Source organism: Eleutherodactylus coqui, chromosome 7 (genome assembly GCF_035609145.1).
Source record: "Eleutherodactylus coqui strain aEleCoq1 chromosome 7, aEleCoq1.hap1, whole genome shotgun sequence".
Classification (NCBI taxonomy): Eukaryota; Metazoa; Chordata; class Amphibia; order Anura; family Eleutherodactylidae; genus Eleutherodactylus; species Eleutherodactylus coqui.
In genome coordinates, this window is record NC_089843.1 from 201,330,963 (window position 1) to 201,356,500 (window position 25,538).

A 25,538-nucleotide genomic window follows, 5' to 3' on the forward strand; every position below is an offset into this window, starting at 1 on the left:
ATCTCTAAACGTTGGCCTGGATCTTCATGGACGAATACTGCCCATCCCACGTGGAGCGTGTATCTCAGCCCGCGTGGAGTGCTGCAGTCCAATGAGGTATTCCGTGCTACATAGCAAGCCTTGGGCCTGTGTGATTGGGGGTCCGCTGCTGTCTGTCCACTCTGAAGCGCGCATCCGGGGCCGGCCGCTTTTCGACTACCAGCGACTGCAGGTCACACACACAGGCTGGTTGGAATGGCCTAGCATTATCCTGATCCGGAGGTGTAACTTGAAGCTGCGGGGCCCCAGTACAAAGTCTGGAACTGGGCCCCCAAACTATAAAGCTTCATTGATAGCATTGGTTTACAATGTGGGGAAGAGAGACTTTATGGGCCCCCTAGGGCTCCGGGCCCCCTGCACATACACCCATGACCCGAATACGTGGAGCATACAGACGCAGGCTGCCAGGATACGCTGTGCCTGCCCGATGTTTCCAACTTGGCTATTAGCGCAGCGGTAGGTACGAACTATAGAGTGCGGCTGCCATATGAACTGGTGTGTGTGTTGTTTTGCTTCCAGTTGTACCTGTGCTGTGCACACTCTGGCAGACGCAGCTGCTCAGTGGATACAATGTTGCGAGCAGACGGGCTGAGTGTCAATCAAAGTGCTTGGGTGGTGGTGGTAGCAGCAGCCGCCGCCACAGCTGCGCTGCACCTCTTGCTCGTCGGTGTTGTTTTTCTGCTTTTGGAAACGGTTGTAGGAAAGGGGGTGCACCGGTCCTGGAGGTACTGCAATACCAGGTCAATGCGTGGAGTGGACAGAGCAAGCTCTTTTTCCAGCTCCCTGTTCTAAAAATCCATTTAATATATGGTCCCCAGATAGGGGACGTATCAGATATTAAACTGATAAGAACAGATTTTTTTTTTTTTTAAGTTGACAAACCCCGAGGGGTATTTTTATTTTAACAACATATTTTCAGACATATTAAAATGCTCATACAGTACATTAAAAACACATTGTATAACATATTAAAACATACCATATAAAACATTCCAAAAATTGTCTACCTATATTACATGTTGTTAAAATTCACATTAAAAACCACATAAAAGGGCACTTGGTGGCACTATATGATGGAGCTCCATTCCCCGATCAGCCATTTTCTCGATAAAATAGGAAAGTTTTTCCTGTCCACAATGTAATATTCGTACAAATCATTAAGAGCAATGGATAAAATATCTTTAACCGATAAAACCTCGTGCTTAAAAACTAAAATATTTCTGGATTTCCACAGAGCTGCCTTCACCGAGTTGACCATCTTCCATGCCATAATTCTCTGAGTCCGTGTGGGGCATTCCAGACATCCATATAGTATTCCTTCCAGTGTTAGTTTCTTTAGTCCTGTTATTCTTTTAAGCAAGGGTAAAAACTTAGTCCATATCCTTTTGGTTAAAAAGCAAGTCCATATCAGATGCTGTGTTGTTTCCTCTTCTCCACATCCGGGTCTTGGGCATGCGGCGGTGTTGGTCAGTCCTCTACGATGCTGGAATGCCCGGCATGGAAGACAGTCGTGTATGCAGCTCCAGGCCAGATCCTTCTGTGGGTTAAAAATATAGTTATTTATCATTTTCCACGTTTCTTTTGTTTTACTTTCATTAAAATTACTGACTTGGACATAAAAGCTACTTTCCTTAAAACTCTTTATCATTAGTTTGCTATTCATTAAAACCTGTGCACTTTTTCCAGTAAAATCGTATAAAACCACAATTTTCTCTAAAATCGTATAGTCTTTAGACAGATTAAAAGAATAAGGGGAGTTTAAAACCGTTTTGAACCATCCGTTCCGCCTCATAAAATAACCTGTGTTGTAGCGTAAAAAATAAGACCATGCGTGGTTTTTAAAAAGTGCGCCTAGGCACATGCTAAAATACTTTATATATAAAAAGGCTTTCAGATCGGGGAAGTCTTTACCACCCATTATTTTTGGCTTCATTACTATTTCTCTTTTTAGTTTTTCCATTTTGGAGCTCCAGAAGAAGGTAAAAACAGCTTTTACAATTTTGTTAAAAACTCTACCAGGAGGGGGGAACACTAGGCTTAAATACAATAAAATCGGTAAAATCACCATTTTTATGATTAAAACCCTCCCCTCCATGGTCAACCTTCTCATATTCCACATACATATTTTCTTGTTTATTTTTTGTGCCACCAAGTCCCAACTATTAAGACCTCTGTTTTCCTCGTTGAAGGAGACACCTAAAATTTGCACAGATTCAGACACAGGAATGGGGACATCTGATAATGGCAGGTCCCCGATATTTAAAATACTGCTTTTATTAAAATTTACCTTAAAACCCGAGGCGCAGCAATAAAACTCAATTTGTCTAGTTGCTCTCTGGATCGACAGGGTGTCCCTTCCAAGGATTGCCACATCGTCCATGTACCCCACTACTTTGGCCTCGATCCCCCCCCCGCCGGGCAGGGGGATCCCTCGGATCAGCTTGTCACGTCGGATTGTACATAAAAGAGGCTCTAGTGCGCATATAAAAAGTAGTGGGGACAAGGGACACCCCTGCTTCACCCCGGAGTTTAAAAGCACTTCCTGTGTCTTAAAACCATTTACTAAAATTTTGCTTGTGCAATTCTCGTAAAACGCTTTTAAAGACAATAAAAAACCTTCCGGTATACCCATTCTCTCTAAAACCTTAAAAAGATAAAAATGTGACACGCGGTCAAAGGCTTTCTCAAAGTCGATAGTTAAAATAGCCATTTGACCTCGTCTTGATTTTGTGTCACTAATAACATCTTTAATCAGGTTAAGATTCTCCCATATGCTCCTCCCGGGCACCCCACAGACCTGGTTGGGGTGTACATTTTTACTTGCTACGGTCTTGAGTCTGTTTGCGCAAATTTTTGCCATTATTTTGTAGTCGCTGTTCAGAAGGGTGATCGGTCTCCAGTTCTTGATGTCCGTCTTGTCTCCTTTCTTGTATAAAAGAGACACGTCACCCTTCCTCCAGGACCCCGGGAGGGCTTTAGACATAAAAACCTCAGTAAAAAGGGAGAAAAGGTCATCCTTAAAAATACCAAAAAAGGTGACATAAAACTCTATGGGTATACCATCGGGCCCAGGCACCTTACCTGGTTTAAAACTCTTAATAGTCTCTAAAATCTCCTGTTCTGTGATGTCCCTTAGTAAAATCTCACGAGAACCAGGATCTAAAACGTCAGTGATCTCCTTCAACGAGTCGTTCATAAAATCACTGTCAACAGGTTTAGTATTAAAAAGATCCGCATAAAACTCATACACTTTCTTTAAAATACCCTGTATGTCCTTGGTGCCACCGAGATCATCGAGGACTGTCCGCTTGTCTCTTATCTTCTTGAAGAAGTACCTGGAGCAGGTTTCATTTTCTTCCAGATGTTTCACTTTTGATCGAAATATAATTTCTTTTCCTCTCTGCTCCAGGCACCGGGCGATCTCTTTCTTCACCTCGATGATCTCGTGGTCCACCTCTATATCATGTTGCCGGAACTTATACAGGGTCTGCAGACGAGTGTTCAAATTTGCATAAAATGTCCGTTTTTCTTTAGCTTTGGTGATCCCAACCTTGATAAAAAATGATTTAATTTTTAGCTTCATCTTCTCCCACCATTGGCTGGTGGGAGTGTTGGGATCTTTCACTCGTCTGCAGTTTCTATAAAAAGTGATAAAATCAGATAAAACCTGCGGATCTTCTAAAAGGGACACATTAAATTTCCAGGCATTCTTACCGGATTTTCTCTTTAAAACTGAATCAACTTTAAAATATAAAAGCTTGTGATCCGAGAAAACATTGGTAAAAAGGTCACATCTAAAAGGCAGTATTTGATAAGAACAGAACATAAAATCAATCCTGGAGCTGCAGATCTTATTGCTCCAGGTGACGCCGGCTTCCTCTGTGGCATTGGGATTACATTTTTTATAAGCATCAGTAAGTTTCTGGTCTAAAATCACGTTATTTAGCATAGCAGAGGTCTTATCGTAGTTTCTACTTACTGAGCTGGAAAGCCGGCGTTCCCCCTTTAAAATGCAATTAAAATCCCCCGCTAAAATAAGAGGATCAGAATCACTAATAAAAAGGGGTAAAATCTCTAGCATTTCTGCACGTTCATTCTTATCTGCTGATCCGTAAAAGTTTAAAAACTGCCACTTTACTCCGTTAATAAAAGCTTTGACCAATAAAATTCTGCCTGGTAAAATTTCGTTAATAGTATCAATTAAAACGTTTCCTTTAAAAAGAATGGCGACCCCCGCCGATCTGGTCTCGTTAGAGCCGGACCAGACCGACGGTCCATGTACCCAGTCATCTTGGTATTTTTTATATTGGGCTCTATGCGGGATCCCGCACTCCTGCAGGAAGAAGACGGAGGCAGCGAATATAGTCAGATAGCTGAAGAGGGCGACCCTCCTCACGTGGTTCTCGATGCTCCTGACATTAAAAGTGAGTCCCGATAGAGCAGCCATTGGAGACTAGGAATATGTGTTGGTCTTCTTCTTAGAAGTCTCCGGGCAAGCCAAAGACCTCGCTGGCACTCTCACACCCCCCCGCGTCCGAATCTATCGTGAACGGGGACGCTGGAGAGGAACCTACCTCACTTAGTGGACCCCCAACGGTGCCCGAGAGAGGGATCTGTGTGAGGTCCCATATCGATTCGAATGCTTCCGGATTTCCCAAGGGGGCTAGCAGGCCAGCTCCCGTGTCCATCTCGTTCCCCTCTGCAGGGGTGGGTACTTGGCTCGTTCTTGACTCTGTAGTCTCGGAGGTGGCTCCCTGCGCCCCCTCCTGGCTGGGAGGGGGAGGGGCCTTCCGGGATGGCTCAGCAGGGGGTACTTCCTCCGGGCTCGCCATCCCTGTTGGGATTTCCGGCGTTCCCCCCTGCACCACCTCCGAATATAGCCTTCCGCCCGAGCCTTTCCTCCTTTTTGTTGTAGCTGCCGCCGTGCCCCCCGGGTCCTCCGCCTCGGGCACCGCTTGAGCGGGCATCGTGGGAGGGCCTGGACCGGCTTTCTCGGCTCTGCTACCTCCACCGGTTTCCCGGGAGGGAGAGCCTGTCCGCCGGTCACTCACCCTCCTCTTGATGCTCCGCTGCTCCATACCTGCCTTCTGAGGGGGTCCACCCGAAACCTCCATCTCTTCAGGTTCCTCTCCCTGGGGGGGCGCTTTTTGGTTCTCTGGCTGCCCTGGCTGCTCCTTCGGTCCGGGTCGCCCTTGCTGCTCCGCCTTCTGCGCTCTGTGGGGACAAGACGTGTAGAGGTGACCAACACCGCCGCAAAAATAGCACCCTTTTCCTTTCTTGCATTGACTTGTCTCATGGTCTGTGCCCCCACATTTTTTACATGTACTTGCGCAAGACTCTTTTTGGTGACCGTATTTCATACAAATCCTGCAGAAGTCAGGCATTCCCGCATAGTATAGGTCGCCATTCACTTTTCCTAATTTAAAACGCGCGGGCGGTAAGATCACTCCCCCGGGCCCGCTGGGGTCACTTACACACGTGGCTTGGAAACGCCATTTTGAGGTCCAGATACCAAACTCGTTCATAATCTTTCCCGTACATCTGACAGATTTGAAATAACGTAGCAGAAAGTCCTCGACCTCTTTCACATCAATGTAGGGAGAATACATCTTAATCACCACGAGTTTAGTGATGTCAAGGACGTGCTCGACCAGCAAGACACCCTCAAGCCTCGGATCTTTTTTTTCCGGAATCGCTGCCACCAAATCACGAAAAATGCCGTTTTCAGTAAAAGTCACGTCATAGATCCGACGCTTGGGGTAGTCTTGTATTGCTAGTATTTCGCGTTTCTGCACGTTAAACGCCCCTTTAAGCACGTCCTCGACCACATACTTCAAGCCACGTGTGTCCGCACTGTCCAAGAAAGAGACACGTATCGTGTTCTTAATCCGCGCATAAGCCGGTATATCGTGTGGGCCCTCGCCCATTTTTTAAGAGGTGGTAAAATCACAAAGCCGCTTTGTGATAGACAATAAATAAGCGCCCTCTCCTGGCCCGGAGACCAGAAGAGGCAGGGGGATCGCAACCCGTTTACCCTGGGACTAATCCCTCTCCCCAATAGCAGCAGGCGGGTGAAGCCCACCGGAGTGGGCGATCCCGCCAGGCAGAGGAGAGGGGTACCCGAGTTACCTTCTGACTAAGACCGCCTGTACCAGGTACACTTGATCTTAGCCAAAAGGCCGAGAAGCGATAACCCGAAATGGGTTTCACCTGTAGCCCGGTCCGCCCAACTCCACTTCTAAGGCTTGAGGCAACACGCTCAGCCAGCACTCTGGGCGCACCCACAATGCACCCAGGCAGCGGGGAGAGCTTGTAAAACTTTACATAGCCCCGCCCCACGCCTTCTCAACCGCGCCCAGCCTCACACCCTCAGTCCTTCCTCTTGCACCGAGCTCACGCATCCTAGGCTTGCAGAGCCTGCTGCTGCAGGACTCGTCAGCTCCCTACAAACGAGGGTTAAGCCGGCGATGACACTAGAAGCAAGCACTAGTTTGTCTCTGAAGGTGCGTCGGCCGGTCGGTTGGAGGGATCTCTTCGGCCAGCCGCATTTCGAGTAGGGACGGATGGAAACTTTTTACCTAAAATAAGGGAAATTGGCTTCGGCCCCATAGGGCTTTATTGCCTTCCCCTGGGCCAGCATTAGTAGACCCTAGTAAGGAGAATATTAGAGCGGCATGGTCATCCGAAGAACTTAAAAACATACAGCAGGCCTTTTTTTCCCGCCATACATACATACATACATACATACATAACTACAGATTTTATATTTTTTTTACATATATACATTATATATATATACACACACTATATATATATATATATATATATATATATATATATATATATATATATATATACACACACACACACTTATATACACACACACATACACACACAAACAATCTTAAATCTATCTTTAATCTATATCTACAAAATCTGTAATTTAGAAATAATCCATATCTATATTCTACATAATTAATAAAGATAGATAGATAGATAGATAGATAGATAGATAGATAGATAGATAGATAGACTCACATACATGCATACATACATACATACATACTGTATGCAATTGAGCCAGGTGTTTGGAAGGCTGATGATGTCACTCCTTTGTGATGTCATCAATTTAGAAGCATTAATACCGGGCTTGGCAGCCATTTCAGTCAGTCTCTGCTGCAGCTGGGAGACGGGAGATGGTCTTTATTTCCACCAAGAAGCTGCAGAACTACCGGTAACTGCATCATTTTTATTTTATTCAATATAGGTTTTATTGGTTTCATGGAGGGGGGGAAACTTTTGCCTTATCTCAAAGCAATGTAAAATTAACTTTGACAATGAAACTTAATAAATCAATTTCGAGTTGAACTATATCATGTTTGTCTGTGATATTTTATAAGGTCTACAAACAGGGGAATGAGGGGAGGGTAAGGGGGGGAGTGGTAAGGGATGGTAGGTATCTATGACACGGGAGAAAGAGAAAATAAAACAAAAAGGGGGGGGGGCGGGCTCCGGGATTGTTGTTTCTCTTTACGATTGTGGTTTAAACGTGTTACTCACATGTCCCTGTCTGTAACCACCTAGTAAATAGGGGTGAGCTCCGGGCATCTATCCATATCGCCCAGGTGTGATACAATTTATCATAGCCTGACGGCTCATCTTGAAGCCTCATTCTCTCCCTACGCTCTATTTCGTGGATCAATGTTATTTTTAGTGGAGTGCATTTTTTATGCAGCACACAAGGGGGAGACAGCGGCCTACCAAAATCGAGTTGGCTGCTGCTGTGGCTTTCTTTTTTTAAAAAAAAAAGGTAGGTTCCGTTCTTCCATGGTGAGGAATAGGCAGGGAGGTTCCGTTTTTGCCAGCTGGGGAATGCTTATAGGCAAGGCCTTATCCCTGGTGGTGCATGTAACGTTAGACCACGTTTCAGCATTCAGTCAGTCAGTGGCTGACAAACGAGCTCCATGCAAGTTTACATTAAACAGACACATTTCTTTCTTTACTGTATTGACTGCGGTCTGTAATCGAGCGGTTGAACTGTTTCTGTGTCCATGCATTGAATAAAGCAATACATCCTTGTAAAGTAGACGTCCGTTCGTTGGAGTTCTTTGCTCCCCGAGTGTTGCTCCATCTCTAAACGTTGGCCTGGATCTTCATGGACGAATACTGCCCATCCCACGTGGAGCGTGTATCTCAGCCCGCGTGGAGTGCTGCAGTCCAATGAGGTATTCCGTGCTACATAGCAAGCCTTGGGCCTGTGTGATTGGGGGTCCGCTGCTGTCTGTCCACTCTGAAGCGCGCATCCGGGGCCGGCCGCTTTTCGACTACCAGCGACTGCAGGTCACACACACAGGCTGGTTGGAATGGCCTAGCATTATCCTGATCCGGAGGTGTAACTTGAAGCTGCGGGGCCCCAGTACAAAGTCTGGAACTGGGCCCCCAAACTATAAAGCTTCATTGATAGCATTGGTTTACAATGTGGGGAAGAGAGACTTTATGGGCCCCCTAGGGCTCCGGGCCCCCTGCACATACACCCATGACCTGAATACGTGGAGCATACAGACGCAGGCTGCCAGGATACGCTGTGCCTGCCCGATGTTTCCAACTTGGCTATTAGCGCAGCGGTAGGTACGAACTATAGAGTGCGGCTGCCATATGAACTGGTGTGTGTGTTGTTTTGCTTCCAGTTGTACCTGTGCTGTGCACACTCTGGCAGACGCAGCTGCTCAGTGGATACAATGTTGCGAGCAGACGGGCTGAGTGTCAATCAAAGTGCTTGGGTGGTGGTGGTAGCAGCAGCCGCCGCCACAGCTGCGCTGCACCTCTTGCTCGTCGGTGTTGTTTTTCTGCTTTTGGAAACGGTTGTAGGAAAGGGGGTGCACCGGTCCTGGAGGTACTGCAATACCAGGTCAATGCGTGGAGTGGACAGAGCAAGCTCTTTTTCCAGCTCCCTGTTCTAAAAATCCATTTAATATATGGTCCCCAGATAGGGGACGTATCAGATATTAAACTGATAAGAACAGATTTTTTTTTAAGTTAACATCCCCATTGCTGGGGTGGCTTTATTTTACACAAAGAGTTTTACAATCATCATTAAAAAGAAACATTTCTGTGAACATTTTAAAACGTAAAATGCTCTTAAAAAAACTCTTTAAATACAAATACAAATACATATAAAATGGGCACTTGGTGGCATCAAATTATGGAACTCCACTCGCTTAAAAGCCATTTTCTAGATAAAATTGGAAAGTTTTTCTTGTCTATTAAAAAATAATCATATAATTCGTTAAGACAAATCGCTAAAACGTCCTGCACTGATAAAACCTCATGTTTGAACAGTAAAATATTTCGGGCCTTCCACAGAGCCGTCTTCACGCAGTTAATGATCTTCCATGCCATTATCTTCTCGGTCCTCGTGGGGCATTCCAGGCATCCATATAGCACGGTCTCCATCTTTATTCTTCTTATCCGGGTGATTTTGGTCATCAGAGGGCTTATTTTAGTCCATATTAGTTTAGTAAAATAGCAGGTCCACATGATGTGTTGCACTGTTTCGTCCTCACGACATCCAGGTCTTGGGCAGGCGGCAGAGTTGGTCAGCCCTCTTCGATGCTGGAATGCCCGGCATGGAAGACACTCGTGAACACAGCTCCAGGCAAGGTCCTTCTGTGGGTTAAAAAGAGAGTTGTCGTTAACTATTTTCCATATTTCTTTTGTTCTCTCTTCATTAAAATTACTTGCAGGAGCCATAAAACCACTTTCCTTTATATCTTTGTATGTTTTTTTACTATTTAAAAGGTATTGCACCGTCTTTCCGCTAAAATCATATAAAATCACTATCTTGGCTAAAATCGTGTACTCACTCGCCAGGTTAAAAGAATAGGGGGAATTTAAAACCGTGGAGAACCACCCGTGTCTTCTCATAAAATAACCTGTGTTAAAACGAATAAAATACGACCAGTAGTGATTCTTAAAAACAGCGTTAAGACACATGCTAAAATATTTCGTTAAAAGAAAAGCTCTAAAATCAGGGAAATCCTTCCCCCCCATGGCTTTGGGTTTTAAAACTATCTCTCTTCTGAGCTTTTCCATTTTGGAGTTCCATAAAAATGTGAAGCATGCCTTTGTGATCTTCTTCAGCAGCCGGTCTGGAGGGGGAAACACCATACTTAAATATAATAAAATGGGTAAAAAGATCATTTTTGTAATTAAAACCTTCCCCTCCAGCGTCAGCTGCCGCATGCTCCACATACACAACTTTTTGTTTATTTTTTGTGCCACCAAGTCCCAACTGGTAAAACCGTTGTTGGACTCATTAAAGGAGACACCTAAAATCTGCACGGTATCGGAAGCCGGTACAGGAATGTCCGTTAAAAGCATGTCTCCAATGTTTAAAATACTGCTTTTATTAAAATTCACTTTAAAACCGGAAGAGCAGCAAAAATACTGAATTTGTTTTAAAGTCTTCTGAATTGAGAGGGTGTCCCTGCAGAGCACCGCAACGTCATCCATGTACCCCACTACTTTAGCCTCGACACCCCCCCCCACCCGGTAGGGGGATGCCACGAACTTGCTTGTCCTTCCGTAATGCGCATAAAAGAGGCTCCAGTGCACAGATAAAAAGTAGTGGGGACAAGGGACACCCCTGCTTCACTCCGGATTTTAAAAGGACATCCTGCGTCTTAAAACCGTTCACTAAAATCTTACTCGTGCAGTTTTCATAAAAGGCTCTTAGAGACAGTAAAAAGCCTTCTGGTATACCCATCTTCTCTAAAACCTTAAAAAGATAAAAGTGCGACACTCTGTCAAAGGCTTTTTCGAAGTCTATGGATAAAATGGCCATTTTGCCATGCCTTGACTTCGTGTCGCTGATGCAGTCCTTTAAAAGGTTTAAGTTATCGTGAATCGCCCTCCCAGGGACGCCACAGACTTGGTTTTGGTGTATAATTTTATGTATTATCTGTTTCAGTCTGTTGGCGCAGATTTTGGCCATGATCTTGTAATCGGCGTTTAGAAGGGTGATGGGTCTCCAGTTTCTGATATCTGTCTTGTCACCTTTCTTGTACAACAGAGACACATCACCCTTCCGCCAGGACCCTGGGAGGCTTTTGGAATTAAAAACTTCTGTAAAAAGAGAATAAAAATCCTCTTTTAAAATTCCATAAAACGTAACATAAAACTCGATGGGTATACCATCCGGACCAGGCACCTTGCCTGGTTTAAAACTACGTATGGTGTCTAAAATCTCCTGCTCCGAGATATCACGTAATAAAAAACTCTGTGAGACAGGATCTAAAACATCAGTAATCTCCTCTAATGAGTCCTTCATAAAACTTACATCCACACTCTTGGTGCTAAAAAGATCCGCATAAAAACCATGTACCTTTCCTAAAAGACCCTGTACATCTGTGACTCCGTCCAGTTCATTTAAAACACATTTTTTATCGGTGATTTTCTTAAAAAAATACCTGGAGCAGGTCTCGTTTTCTTCAAGGTGTTTAACTCTAGAGCGAAATATAATTTCTTTACCTCTCTGCTCCAGGCATTTGGCAATCTCTTTCTTTACATCTAAAATCTCTCGAGTCACATCAATGTCATGCTCTCTCATTTTGTACAGGGTCTGCAGACGGGTGTTTAGATCAGAATAAAAGGCCCGTTTCTCTTTGGCTTTGGAGATCCCAACCCTGATAAAATAATCCTTAATCTTGATTTTCATCTTTTCCCACCACTGGCTGGTGGGAATGTTGGGATCTCTTGCCCGTCTGCACTCTTTAAAAAAGGTAATAAAATCCGATAAAACCTGCGGATCTTGTAGAAGGGACACGTTCATCTTCCAGGCACTACTGGTTCTCCTTCTCTCGGCAAGGTTTGCTTTAAAAAATAAAACCTTGTGGTCAGAGAATGTGTTGGTAAAAACATCAGATCTAAAAGGTTGTACCTGGTGAGAGCAGAAGATAAAATCAATCCTGGAGCTGCAGGTGGTGTTGCTCCAGGTCACGCCGGCCTCTTCTGGTAAAAGCGGGTTGCATTTTTTAAAAACATCCGTAAGCAGGTGATCTGATACGATGTTTTTGAGCATGTTGGCAGTTTTGTCATAGTTCCTGCTTACGGAGTTAGAGAACCGGCGTTCCCCCCTTAAAACACAATTAAAATCTCCAGCTAAAACTAAGGGATAAGAACTGTTAATAAAAAGGGGTAAAATCTCCAACATTTCTGCTCTCACCTTCTTTTCTGGAGAACCATAAAAATTTAAAAACTGCCATCTAATACCATTTAATAAAACTCTGACCAATAAAATTCTGCCTGGTAAAATTTCATAAAAATTTTCAATAAAAACGTTCCCTTTAAAAAGAATGGCGACCCCTGCTGATCTGGACTCGTTAGATCCAGACCAGACTGATGGACCGTGCACCCAATCTTTTTCGTATTTCTTATATTGGGATTTGTGCGGGATGCCGCATTCCTGCAGGAAGAACACGGAAGCAGCGAAAATGGTTAGATAGTTGAACAGGGCAGCCCGTCTCACTTTGCTCTCGAGGCTTCTTACGTTAAAAGTGAGACATGAAAGGTCCGCCATCATAGAGTGGGTTTAAGGATGGTGACATATCCTTCCACGGTGCTCAACTTAAAAACCACACTCTCCGGCTAAACCAGAGACCCCGCTGGAGCTCTCATACCCCCCCGCATCCGAATCCACAGTGAACAAAGATGATGCTGGAGAGGAACTCCCATCACTTAGCTGACCCCCCAGGACACCCGAGGCAGGAATGTCCGACAAATCCCAGATGGATGCCATGGGTAGCGTGTCCACCCCAGGGGTCGGCAAGTCGGCTTCTTGTTGTTCATGTTTCCCCTCTGCAGGGGTGGGTACTCGGCTCGTGGCCACTTCCTCGGAGGTTGCCCTTGGGTCCCCCACCTGGCAGGGAGGGGGAGGGGCACTGGTGGATGGCACCTTAGGGGGACCGTCCGGTTTCGCTGCGCCAGCAGGTACTTCCTTAGGTCCCCCCCGTACCACCTCCGAGTACAGGGTGGCCCTTGAGCCTTTCCGCCTTTTCATTGCCGCCGCGTCTCCCCCGGGGTCTTCTGCCTCGGGTACCCCCGCAGCCGGCGTGTCCTGCGGGCTGGGACCGGCTTCATTTGGACTCCCCTCTGGCCCCAGGTTCTGGGGATGGGAGTCCATCGGCCTATCTGCAGCCCTCCTCTTAGTACGCCGCTGCTCTTTGGCTTTACCTTCCTCGTTTTGGGGGGGTCTGCTGGTGGTATCCATATCCTCCGGTTCCTCTCCTTGGGGGGGTGCGGTTTGGTCTGCTGGTTTCCTTTGCTGCCCTTGCTGCTCCGTGTTCCGTGCCCTATGGCGACACTCAAAAAAAAGATGACCAACTCTGCCGCATGTATCACATTTCTTTGCCATAGGGCACTGGTTCGTCTCGTGCTCTGAACCACCACAATTCCTGCAGGTCACGCCGCAACTGTCTTTTTCATGGCCGTATTTTTTACAGTTGCGGCAGAAGGCTGGCATTCCCGCAAAATAGAGGTCGCCACTCACGTTTCCCAGTTTAAAACGAGCGGGCGGTAATTTTAGACCCCCTGGGCAACCAGGGTCATTAATACACGTGACCTGGAACCTCCATTTGGATGTCCAAATGCCAAACTCGTTCATAATTTTTCCCATACACTTCACTGATTTAAAGTAGCCTGCCAGGAACGCTTCAACCTCTTTCAGATCTGCGTAGGGAGAATACATTTTAATCACTACGAGTTTAGTCACATCCAGGACGTGCTCAATCAGTTGGACCCCCTCAAGCCGTGGATCTTTTTTGGAAGGAATTGCTGCAATCAAATCATGGAAAATACCTTTCTCCGTAAAGGTAACATCATATGTCCTTCGCTTGGGGTAATCCTGTATAGCCAAGATCTCTCGCTTTTGTATGTTAAAAACGCCCATGAGCACGTCCTCAACCACATACTTCAGGCCACGTGTATCCGCCGCTTCATTGTTAAAAACCACTCGTAAGGTGTTTTTAATCCGTGCATATGCCGGTATGGAACCAGGGTCCGCACCCATGGTTCCCAATAGCGCTTTTACAACCCGGTGTTGTAAATCTTCCTCAACTTGGCGCAAGGCCAAGCGGGCTAGGGGGATCGCAACTCGTTTACTCGAGGACCTAGTCCCTCTCCCCAATAGCAGCAGGAGGGTTTAGCCCACCGAAGTGGGCGATCCCGCCAGGCCGAGGAGAGGGGTGCCTGAGATACCTTCCGGCTAAGACCTCCTGTACTAGGTACACTTGATCTTAGCCAAAAGGCCGAGAAGCGATAACCCGAAATGGGTTTCACCTGTAGCCCGGTCCGCCCAACTCCACTTCTAAGGCTTGAGGCAACACGCTCAGCCAGCACTCTGGGCGCACCCACAATGCACCCAGGCAGCGGGGAGAGCTTGTAAAACTTTACATAGCCCCGCCCCACGCCTTCTCAACCGCGCCCAGCCTCACACCCTCAGTCCTTCCTCTTGCACCGAGCTCACGCATCCTAGGCTTGCAGAGCCTGCTGCTGCAGGACTCGTCAGCTCCCTACAAACGAGGGTTAAGCCGGCGATGACACTAGAAGCAAGCACTAGTTTGTCTCTGAAGGTGCGTCGGCCGGTCGGTTGGAGGGATCTCTTCGGCCAGCCGCATTTCGAGTAGGGACGGATGGAAACTTTTTACCTAAAATAAGGGAAATTGGCTTCGGCCCCATAGGGCTTTATTGCCTTCCCCTGGGCCAGCATTAGTAGACCCTAGTAAGGAGAATATTAGAGCGGCATGGTCATCCGAAGAACTTAAAAACATACAGCAGGCCTTTTTTTCCCGCCATACATACATACATACATACATACATAACTACAGATTTTATATTTTTTTTACATATATACATTATATATATATACACACACTATATATATATATATATATATATATATATATATATATACACACACACACACACTTATATACACACACACATACACACACAAACAATCTTAAATCTATCTTTAATCTATATCTACAAAATCTGTAATTTAGAAATAATCCATATCTATATTCTACATAATTAATAAAGATAGATAGATAGATAGATAGATAGATAGATAGATAGATAGACTCACATACATGCATACATACATACATACATACTGTATGCAATTGAGCCAGGTGTTTGGAAGGCTGATGATGTCACTCCTTTGTGATGTCATCAATTTAGAAGCATTAATACCGGGCTTGGCAGCCATTTCAGTCAGTCTCTGCTGCAGCTGGGAGACGGGAGATGGTCTTTATTTCCACCAAGAAGCTGCAGAACTACCGGTAACTGCATCATTTTTATTTTATTCAATATAGGTTTTATTGGTTTCATGGAGGGGGGGAAACTTTTGCCTTATCTCAAAGCAATGTAAAATTAACTTTGACAATGAAACTTAATAAATCAATTTCGAGTTGAACTATATCATGTTTGTCTGTGATATTTTATAAGGTCTACAAACAGGGGAATGAGGGGAGGGTAAGGGGGGGAGTGGTAAGGGATGGTAGGTATCTATGACACGGGAGAAAGAGAAAATTGAAGCCTCATTCTCTCCCTACGCTCTATTTCGTGGATCAATGTTATTTTTAGTGGAGTGCATTTTTTATGCAGCACACAAGGGGGAGACAGCGGCCTACCAAAATCGAGTTGGCTGCTGCTGTGGCTTTCTTTTTTTAAAAAAAAAAAGGTAGGTTCCGTTCTTCCATGGTGAGGAATAGGCAGGGAGGTTCCGTTTTTGCCAGCTGGGGAATGCTTATAGGCAAGGCCTTATCCCTGGTGGTGCATGTAACGTTAGACCACGTTTCAGCATTCAGTCAGTCAGTGGCTGACAAACGAGCTCCATGCAAGTTTACATTAAACAGACACATTTCTTTCTTTACTGTATTGACTGCGGTCTGTAATCGAGCGGTTGAACTGTTTCTGTGTCCATGCATTGAATAAAGCAATACATCCTTGTAAAGTAGACGTCCGTTCGTTGGAGTTCTTTGCTCCCCGAGTGTTGCTCCATCTCTAAACGTTGGCCTGGATCTTCATGGACGAATACTGCCCATCCCACGTGGAGCGTGTATCTCAGCCCGCGTGGAGTGCTGCAGTCCAATGAGGTATTCCGTGCTACATAGCAAGCCTTGGGCCTGTGTGATTGGGGGTCCGCTGCTGTCTGTCCACTCTGAAGCGCGCATCCGGGGCCGGCCGCTTTTCGACTACCAGCGACTGCAGGTCACACACACAGGCTGGTTGGAATGGCCTAGCATTATCCTGATCCGGAGGTGTAACTTGAAGCTGCGGGGCCCCAGTACAAAGTCTGGAACTGGGCCCCCAAACTATAAAGCTTCATTGATAGCATTGGTTTACAATGTGGGGAAGAGAGACTTTATGGGCCCCCTAGGGCTCCGGGCCCCCTGCACATACACCCATGACCCGAATACGTGGAGCATACAGACGCAGGCTGCCAGGATACGCTGTGCCTGCCCGATGTTTCCAACTTGGCTATTAGCGCAGCGGTAGGTACGAACTATAGAGTGCGGCTGCCATATGAACTGGTGTGTGTGTTGTTTTGCTTCCAGTTGTACCTGTGCTGTGCACACTCTGGCAGACGCAGCTGCTCAGTGGATACAATGTTGCGAGCAGACGGGCTGAGTGTCAATCAAAGTGCTTGGGTGGTGGTGGTAGCAGCAGCCGCCGCCACAGCTGCGCTGCACCTCTTGCTCGTCGGTGTTGTTTTTCTGCTTTTGGAAACGGTTGTAGGAAAGGGGGTGCACCGGTCCTGGAGGTACTGCAATACCAGGTCAATGCGTGGAGTGGACAGAGCAAGCTCTTTTTCCAGCTCCCTGTTCTAAAAATCCATTTAATATATGGTCCCCAGATAGGGGACGTATCAGATATTAAACTGATAAGAACAGATTTTTTTTAAGTTGACAAACCCTCCACAAGGGGGGGGCGTTTTTATTTGTACAACACATATTTACATAGACGACTTTAAAAATGTTTGTCAATAGTACATTAAAACATATTAATAACACATTAAAACATACCATTTAAAACATTTGTCTACGTATAATACATGTTAAAATACAGAACAAGTTAATATCACATAAAAGGGCCCTTGGTGGCTTCATATTATGGAGCTCCATTCTGCTAAAAGCCATTTTCTCGCTAAAACTGGGAAATTTTTCTTATCCACTAAAAAGTACTGGTGCATCTCATTAAGAGTAATGGCTAAAATGTCCTTCACAGTTAAAATTTCATGTTTAAAAACTAAAATGTTTCTGGATTTCCATAGAGCTGCTTTGACCGAATTGACCATCTTCCATGCCATAATTTTCTGAGTCCGTGTGGGGCATTCCAGGCATCCATACAGGACGGCATCCAATGTTAGTCTCTTAAGTCCTGTTATTTTAATCAGTAGCGGCAACATCTTAGTCCATATTCTCTTTGTTATGTAGCAGGTCCACATCAGGTGGGTCGTCGTCTCTTCTCCTGCACATCCTGGTCTTGGGCACGCGGCAGTGTTGGTCAAACCTCTACGATGCTGGAATGCCCGGCATGGAAGACAGTCATGGACGCAGCTCCAGGCCAGATCTTTCTGTGAATTAAAAATATAATAATTAACCATTGTCCAAGTTTCCTTGCTTTGTTTTTCGTTAAAATTACTTACTTGAACATAAAAACCACTTTTCTTAATATCCTTTAAAATGACTTTACTATTCATTAAAACTTGTGGGCTTTTGCCAGTAAAATCATATAAAATCGCTATTTTCTCTAAAATCTTGTATTCTCCGGGCAGATTAAAAGAGTAAGGGGAATTTAAAACCGTCTTGAACCAATTGTTCCTCCTCATAAAATAGCCTGTGTTATACCGGATAAAATAGGACCAATAGTGGTTTTTAAAAAGAGCACCAATACATAAACTAAAATACTTTGTATATAAAAAGGCTTTAAAATCAGGGAAATCTTTTCCTCCCATCTCCTTCGGCTTCATCACGATTTCCCTGCTTAGTTTCTCCATCTTGGAGCTCCATAAAAATGTGAAGCATGCTTTAACAATTTTATTAAAAACTCTGCCAGGAGGGGGAAACACTAAACTCAGGTACAATAAAATCGGTAAAATCACAGATTTGGTGATTAAAACCTTCCCCTCCATGGTCAGCTGCCGCATGCTCCACATACAGATTTTCTTATTGATTTTTTGTGCCACCAAGTCCCAGCTGTTAAGACCTCTGTTATCCTCGTTGAAGGAGACTCCTAAAATCTGCACCGAGTCGGACACAGGAATGGGGACATCTGGCAAGGGCAGGTCCCCGATTTTTAAAACACTACTTTTGTTAAAATTGACTTTAAAACCCGAGGCGCAGCAATAAAACTCAATTTGTCTAATAGCCTTCTGGATCGACAGGGTGTCCCTTCCGAGGATTGCCACATCGTCCATGTACCCCACTACTTTAGCCTCGATCCCCCCGCCGCCGGGCAGGGGGATCCCACGGATCTGCTTGTCCCGCCGTATGGTGCATAAAAGAGGCTCTAGTGCGCATATAAAAAGTAGTGGGGACAAGGGACACCCCTGCTTCACCCCGGAGTTTAAAAGCACTTCCTGTGTCCTAAAACCGTTGACTAAAATTCTACTCGTGCAGTTGTTATAAAACGCTTTTAAAGACAATAAAAAACCTTCCGGTATACCCATTCTCTCTAAAACCTTAAAAAGATAAAAATGCGACACGCGGTCAAAGGCTTTTTCAAAGTCGATGGTTAAAATTGCCATTTTTCCGCTTCTTGATTTTGTGTCGCTAATACAATCTTTGATCAGGTTAAGATTCTCCCATATTGCCCTCCCGGGCACCCCACAGACCTGGTTGGGGTGTACAACTTTGCTTATTACGGTCTTGAGGCGGTTTGCACATATTTTGGCCATTATTTTGTAGTCACTGTTCAGAAGGGTGATCGGTCTCCAGTTCTTGATGTCCGTCTTGTCTCCTTTCTTGTATAAAAGAGACACGTCACCCTTCTTCCAGGACCCCGGGAGGGCTTTAGACATAAAAACCTCAGTAAAAAGGGAGAAAAGGTCATCCTTAAAAATACCAAAAAAGGTGACATAAAACTCTATGGGTATACCATCGGGCCCAGGCACCTTACCTGGTTTAAAACTTTTAATAGTGTCTAAAATCTCCTGTTCTGTGATGTCCCTTAGTAAAATCTCACGAGAACCAGGATCTAAAACGTCGGTAATCTCCTTCAACGAGTCATTCATAAAATCACTGTCAACAGGTTTAGTATTAAAAAGATCCGCATAAAAACCATACACTTTCTTTAAAATACCCTGTATGTCCTTGGTGCCATCGAGATCATCGAGGACTGTCCGCTTGTCTCTTATCTTCTTGAAGAAGTACCTGGAGCAGGTCTCGTTCTCCTCCAGATGTTGCACTTTCGAACGGAATATAATTTCTTTTCCCCTCTGCTCCAGGCACCGGGCGATCTCTTTCTTCACCTCGATGATCTCGTGGTCCACCTCTATATCATGTTCTCTGAACTTATACAGGGTCTGCAGGCGAGTATTCAGATTAGAATAAAATGTACGTTTTGCTTTAGCTTTAGCGATCCCAACCTTAATAAAAAATGTTTTTATTTTCAGTTTCATCTTCTCCCACCACTGGCTGGTGGGAGTGTTGGGATCTTTTACTCGCCTGCAGTCTTTATAAAAAGTGATAAAATCAGATAAAACCTGCGGATCTTCTAAAAGGGACACGTTAAACTTCCAGGCATTCTTACCGGATTTTCTCTTTAAAACTGAATCAACTTTAAAATATAAAAGCTTATGATCCGAGAAAACATTGGTAAAAAGGTCACATCTAAAAGGCAGTACTTGATAAGAGCAGAACATAAAATCGATCCTGGAGCTGCACAGTCTGTTGCTCCAGGTAACGCCGGCTTCCTCTGATGCGCTGGGGTTGCATTTTTTGTAAGCATCAGTGAGCTTGGCGTCTGAGATGATGTTTTTTAGCAAGGCTGAGGTTTTATCATAATTTCTGCTCACTGAGCTTGAAAGCCGGCGTTCCCCCTTTAAAATACAATTAAAATCTCCCGCTAAAATGAGAGGATCTGAATCGTTTAAAAAGAGGGGTAAAATCTCTAACATTTCTGCTCGGGTGTTTTTATCTGTTGCACCATAAAAATTTAAAAACTGCCACTTTACTCCGTTAATAAAAGCTTTGACCAATAAAATTCTGCCTGGTAAAATTTCGTTAATAACGTCAATTAAAACGTTTCCTTTAAAAAGAATGGCGACCCCCGCCGATCTGGTCTCGTTAGAGCCGGACCAGACCGACGGTCCATGTACCCAGTCCTCTTGGTATTTTTTGTACTGGGCTCTATGCGGGATCCCGCACTCCTGCAGGAAAAAGACGGAGGCAGCGAAAATCGTCAGGTAGTTGAAGAGGGCGACCCTCCTCACGTGGCTCTCGATGCTTCTGACGTTGAACGTGAGTCCCGATAGAGCAGCCATGGGGGACTAGGAAATGTGTGGGTCTCTGCTCAGAAGTCCCCGGGCAAGCCAAAGACCTCGCTGACACTCTCACACCCCCCCGCATCCGAGTCCATCGTAAATGTCGATGCTGGAGAGGAACCTACCTCGCTTAGTGGACCCCCTACGGTGCCCGAGAGAGGGATTTGCGTAAAGTCCCATACCGATTCTATTTCTACTGGGAACTCCAAGGGGGCTGGCAGGCCAGCTCCCGTGCTCATATCTGACCCCTCCGCCGGGGTGGGTACTCGGCTCTCGCATGTATCTCTGCCCTCGGAGGTGGCACCCCGCGCCCCCTCCTGGCAGGGAGGGGGAGGGGCCTTCTGGGCTGACACCGCAGGGGGTACTTCCCCAGGGTCCTCCAACTGAGTCGGAATCTCCGGGGTTCCCCCCTGCACCACCTCCGAATAGAGCCTGCCTCCCGAGCCTTTCCGCCTTTTCTGTGTTGCTGCCGCCGTGCCCCCTGGGTCCTCCACCTCAGGCACCGCTTGAGCGGGCATCTTGGGAGGGCCTGGACCGGCTTCCCCGGCTCTACCACCTCCACCGGTTTCCCGGGAGGGAGAGCCTGTCCGCCGGTCACTCACCCTCCTCTTTATGCTCCGCTGTTCCTTACCGGTCTGGGGGGGTCCACTGGAGACCTCCATCTCCTCAGGTTCCTCTCCCTGGGGGGGTGCTGCTTGGTCATCTGGCTGCCCTGGCTGCTCCTTCGGTCCGGGTCGCCCTTGCTGCTCCGTCTTCTGTGCTCTGTGGGGGCAAAACGTGTAGAGGTGACCAACACTGCCGCAGAAATAACAACCTTTGCCTTTTTTGCACTCGCTTGTCTCGTGATCAGTGCCCCCACATTTCTTACAAGTACTCGCACAGTTTTCTTTTTGGTGACCGTATGTTGAACAAACCCTGCAGAAGTCGGGCATTCCCGCAAAGTACAGGTCGCCATTCACTTTGCCCAATTTAAAACGCGCGGGCGGTAAGATCACTCCCCCCGGCCAACTGGGGTCACTTATACACGTGGCCTGGAAACGCCACTTCGAGGTCCAGATGCCAAACTCGTTCATAATTTTTCCCATACATCTGACGGATTTAAAATATCGTGATAGGAAAGCCTCAACCTCTTTCACGTCAATGTAAGGAGAGTACATCTTAATCACCACGAGTTTAGTTATGTCGAGGACGTGCTCGACCAGCAAGACACCCGCAAGCTTCGGATCTTTCTTCTCTGGGATGGCCGCCACCAGATCTCGAAATATGCCAGTTTCAGTTAGGGTGACGTCGTAGATCCGTCGCTTGGGGTAGTCTTGGATCGCTAGAATCTCTCTCTTTTGCACATTAAATACTCCTTGTAGCACGTCCTCAACCACATACCTCAGGCCACGTGTATCCGCACTATTCGTAAAAGAGACACGTACTGTGTTCTTAATCCGCGCATATGCCGGTATTTCTTGTGGGCTTTCGCCCATGTTTGTAGAAGGGAAGTCACAAAACCGCTTTGTGACTCAACAATAGTAGCGCCCTCCTCTGGCCCGGAGACCAGAAGAGGCAGGGGGATCGCAACCCGTTTACCCTGGGACTAATCCCTCTCCCCGATAGCAGCAGGCGGGTGAAGCCCACCGGAGTGGGCGATCCCGCCAGGCAGAGGAGAGGGGTACCCGAGTTACCTTCTGACTAAGACCGCCTGTACCAGGTACACTTGATCTTAGCCAAAAGGCCGAGAAGCGATAACCCGAAATGGGTTTCACCTGTAGCCCGGTCCGCCCAACTCCACTTCTAAGGCTTGAGGCAACACGCTCAGCCAGCACTCTGGGCGCACCCACAATGCACCCAGGCAGCGGGGAGAGCTTGTAAAACTTTACATAGCCCCGCCCCACGCCTTCTCAACCGCGCCCAGCCTCACACCCTCAGTCCTTCCTCTTGCACCGAGCTCACGCATCCTAGGCTTGCAGAGCCTGCTGCTGCAGGACTCGTCAGCTCCCTACAAACGAGGGTTAAGCCGGCGATGACACTAGAAGCAAGCACTAGTTTGTCTCTGAAGGTGCGTCGGCCGGTCGGTTGGAGGGATCTCTTCGGCCAGCCGCATTTCGAGTAGGGACGGATGGAAACTTTTTACCTAAAATAAGGGAAATTGGCTTCGGCCCCATAGGGCTTTATTGCCTTCCCCTGGGCCAGCATTAGTAGACCCTAGTAAGGAGAATATTAGAGCGGCATGGTCATCCGAAGAACTTAAAAACATACAGCAGGCCTTTTTAACATACAGCAGGCCTTTTTTTCCCGCCATACATACATACATACATACATACATACATACATAACTACAGATTTTATATTTTTTTTACATATATACATTATATATATATATACACACACTATATATATATATATATATATATATATATATATATATACACACACACACACACACTTATATACACACACACATACACACACAAACAATCTTAAATCTATCTTTAATCTATATCTACAAAATCTGTAATTTAGAAATAATCCATATCTATATTCTACATAATTAATAAAGATAGATAGATAGATAGATAGATAGATAGATAGATAGATAGATAGATAGATAGATAGATAGATAGATAGATAGATAGATAGACTCACATACATGCATACATACATACATACATACTGTATGCAATTGAGCCAGGTGTTTGGAAGGCTGATGATGTCACTCCTTTGTGATGTCATCAATTTAGAAGCATTAATACCGGGCTTGGCAGCCATTTCAGTCAGTCTCTGCTGCAGCTGGGAGACGGGAGATGGTCTTTATTTCCACCAAGAAGCTGCAGAACTACCGGTAACTGCATCATTTTTATTTTATTCAATATAGGTTTTATTGGTTTCATGGAGGGGGGGAAACTTTTGCCTTATCTCAAAGCAATGTAAAATTAACTTTGACAATGAAACTTAATAAATCAATTTCGAGTTGAACTATATCATGTTTGTCTGTGATATTTTATAAGGTCTACAAACAGGGGAATGAGGGGAGGGTAAGGGGGGGAGTGGTAAGGGATGGTAGGTATCTATGACACGGGAGAAAGAGAAAATAAAACAAAAAGGGGGGGGGGGCGGGCTCCGGGATTGTTGTTTCTCTTTACGATTGTGGTTTAAACGTGTTACTCACATGTCCCTGTCTGTAACCACCTAGTAAATAGGGGTGAGCTCCGGGCATCTATCCATATCGCCCAGGTGTGATACAATTTATCATAGCCTGACGGCTCATCTTGAAGCCTCATTCTCTCCCTACGCTCTATTTCGTGGATCAATGTTATTTTTAGTGGAGTGCATTTTTTATGCAGCACACAAGGGGGAGACAGCGGCCTACCAAAATCGAGTTGGCTGCTGCTGTGGCTTTCTTTTTTTAAAAAAAAAAGGTAGGTTCCGTTCTTCCATGGTGAGGAATAGGCAGGGAGGTTCCGTTTTTGCCAGCTGGGGAATGCTTATAGGCAAGGCCTTATCCCTGGTGGTGCATGTAACGTTAGACCACGTTTCAGCATTCAGTCAGTCAGTGGCTGACAAACGAGCTCCATGCAAGTTTACATTAAACAGACACATTTCTTTCTTTACTGTATTGACTGCGGTCTGTAATCGAGCGGTTGAACTGTTTCTGTGTCCATGCATTGAATAAAGCAATACATCCTTGTAAAGTAGACGTCCGTTCGTTGGAGTTCTTTGCTCCCCGAGTGTTGCTCCATCTCTAAACGTTGGCCTGGATCTTCATGGACGAATACTGCCCATCCCACGTGGAGCGTGTATCTCAGCCCGCGTGGAGTGCTGCAGTCCAATGAGGTATTCCGTGCTACATAGCAAGCCTTGGGCCTGTGTGATTGGGGGTCCGCTGCTGTCTGTCCACTCTGAAGCGCGCATCCGGGGCCGGCCGCTTTTCGACTACCAGCGACTGCAGGTCACACACACAGGCTGGTTGGAATGGCCTAGCATTATCCTGATCCGGAGGTGTAACTTGAAGCTGCGGGGCCCCAGTACAAAGTCTGGAACTGGGCCCCCAAACTATAAAGCTTCATTGATAGCATTGGTTTACAATGTGGGGAAGAGAGACTTTATGGGCCCCCTAGGGCTCCGGGCCCCCTGCACATACACCCATGACCCGAATACGTGGAGCATACAGACGCAGGCTGCCAGGATACGCTGTGCCTGCCCGATGTTTCCAACTTGGCTATTAGCGCAGCGGTAGGTACGAACTATAGAGTGCGGCTGCCATATGAACTGGTGTGTGTGTTGTTTTGCTTCCAGTTGTACCTGTGCTGTGCACACTCTGGCAGACGCAGCTGCTCAGTGGATACAATGTTGCGAGCAGACGGGCTGAGTGTCAATCAAAGTGCTTGGGTGGTGGTGGTAGCAGCAGCCGCCGCCACAGCTGCGCTGCACCTCTTGCTCGTCGGTTTTGTTTTTCTGCTTTTGGAAACGGTTGGAGGAAAGGGGGTGCACCGGTCCTGGAGGTACTGCAATACCAGGTCAATGCGTGGAGTGGACAGAGCAAGCTCTTTTTCCAGCTCCCTGTTCTAAAAATCCATTTAATATATGGTCCCCAGATAGGGGACGTATCAGATATTAAACTGATAAGAACAGATTTTTTTTTTTTTTTTTTTTTTATAACCAAAGGTTTTTATTTATTCACAACATAATAAATCCATCACATTTATACAACATAAATACATTACAAATCATGACAAATCAACTAATTGTATCCATTTTTTAACCTTCCATATTCCCTCCGCATCGACTCCATCCTGTCTTTTGTCCCATAAATAAATAAAGTATAATTTCCCCAACACCATTCGCACGCTGTCCCTCTCACTTACATCCTTCCTCTTGAACACATACACATTCCTTACATCCCATAACACTTCCTTCACGCACGCCATAAACAGCCACAACAGTCTCTCTCTCACACTGCCTCTCG

General features: G+C 45.9%; 3 non-coding genes and 1 pseudogene across 3 annotated transcripts; all 4 read right to left on the minus strand.

The window, feature by feature from the left end:
• Positions 1 to 742: 742 nt before the first annotated feature.
• On the minus strand, positions 743 to 933 carry LOC136573879 (U2 spliceosomal RNA). Its single transcript, XR_010786094.1, has one exon. It is a non-coding gene; the product is annotated as a U2 spliceosomal RNA (small nuclear RNA).
• A 7,977-nt stretch (positions 934 to 8,910) lies between these two features.
• LOC136574037 (U2 spliceosomal RNA) lies at positions 8,911 to 9,079 on the minus strand (annotated as a pseudogene).
• A 7,760-nt stretch (positions 9,080 to 16,839) lies between these two features.
• LOC136573921 (U2 spliceosomal RNA) lies at positions 16,840 to 17,026 on the minus strand. Its single transcript, XR_010786124.1, has one exon. It is a non-coding gene; the product is annotated as a U2 spliceosomal RNA (small nuclear RNA).
• An 8,026-nt stretch (positions 17,027 to 25,052) lies between these two features.
• On the minus strand, positions 25,053 to 25,241 carry LOC136574006 (U2 spliceosomal RNA). Its single transcript, XR_010786187.1, has one exon. It is a non-coding gene; the product is annotated as a U2 spliceosomal RNA (small nuclear RNA).
• Positions 25,242 to 25,538: the final 297 nt, after the last annotated feature.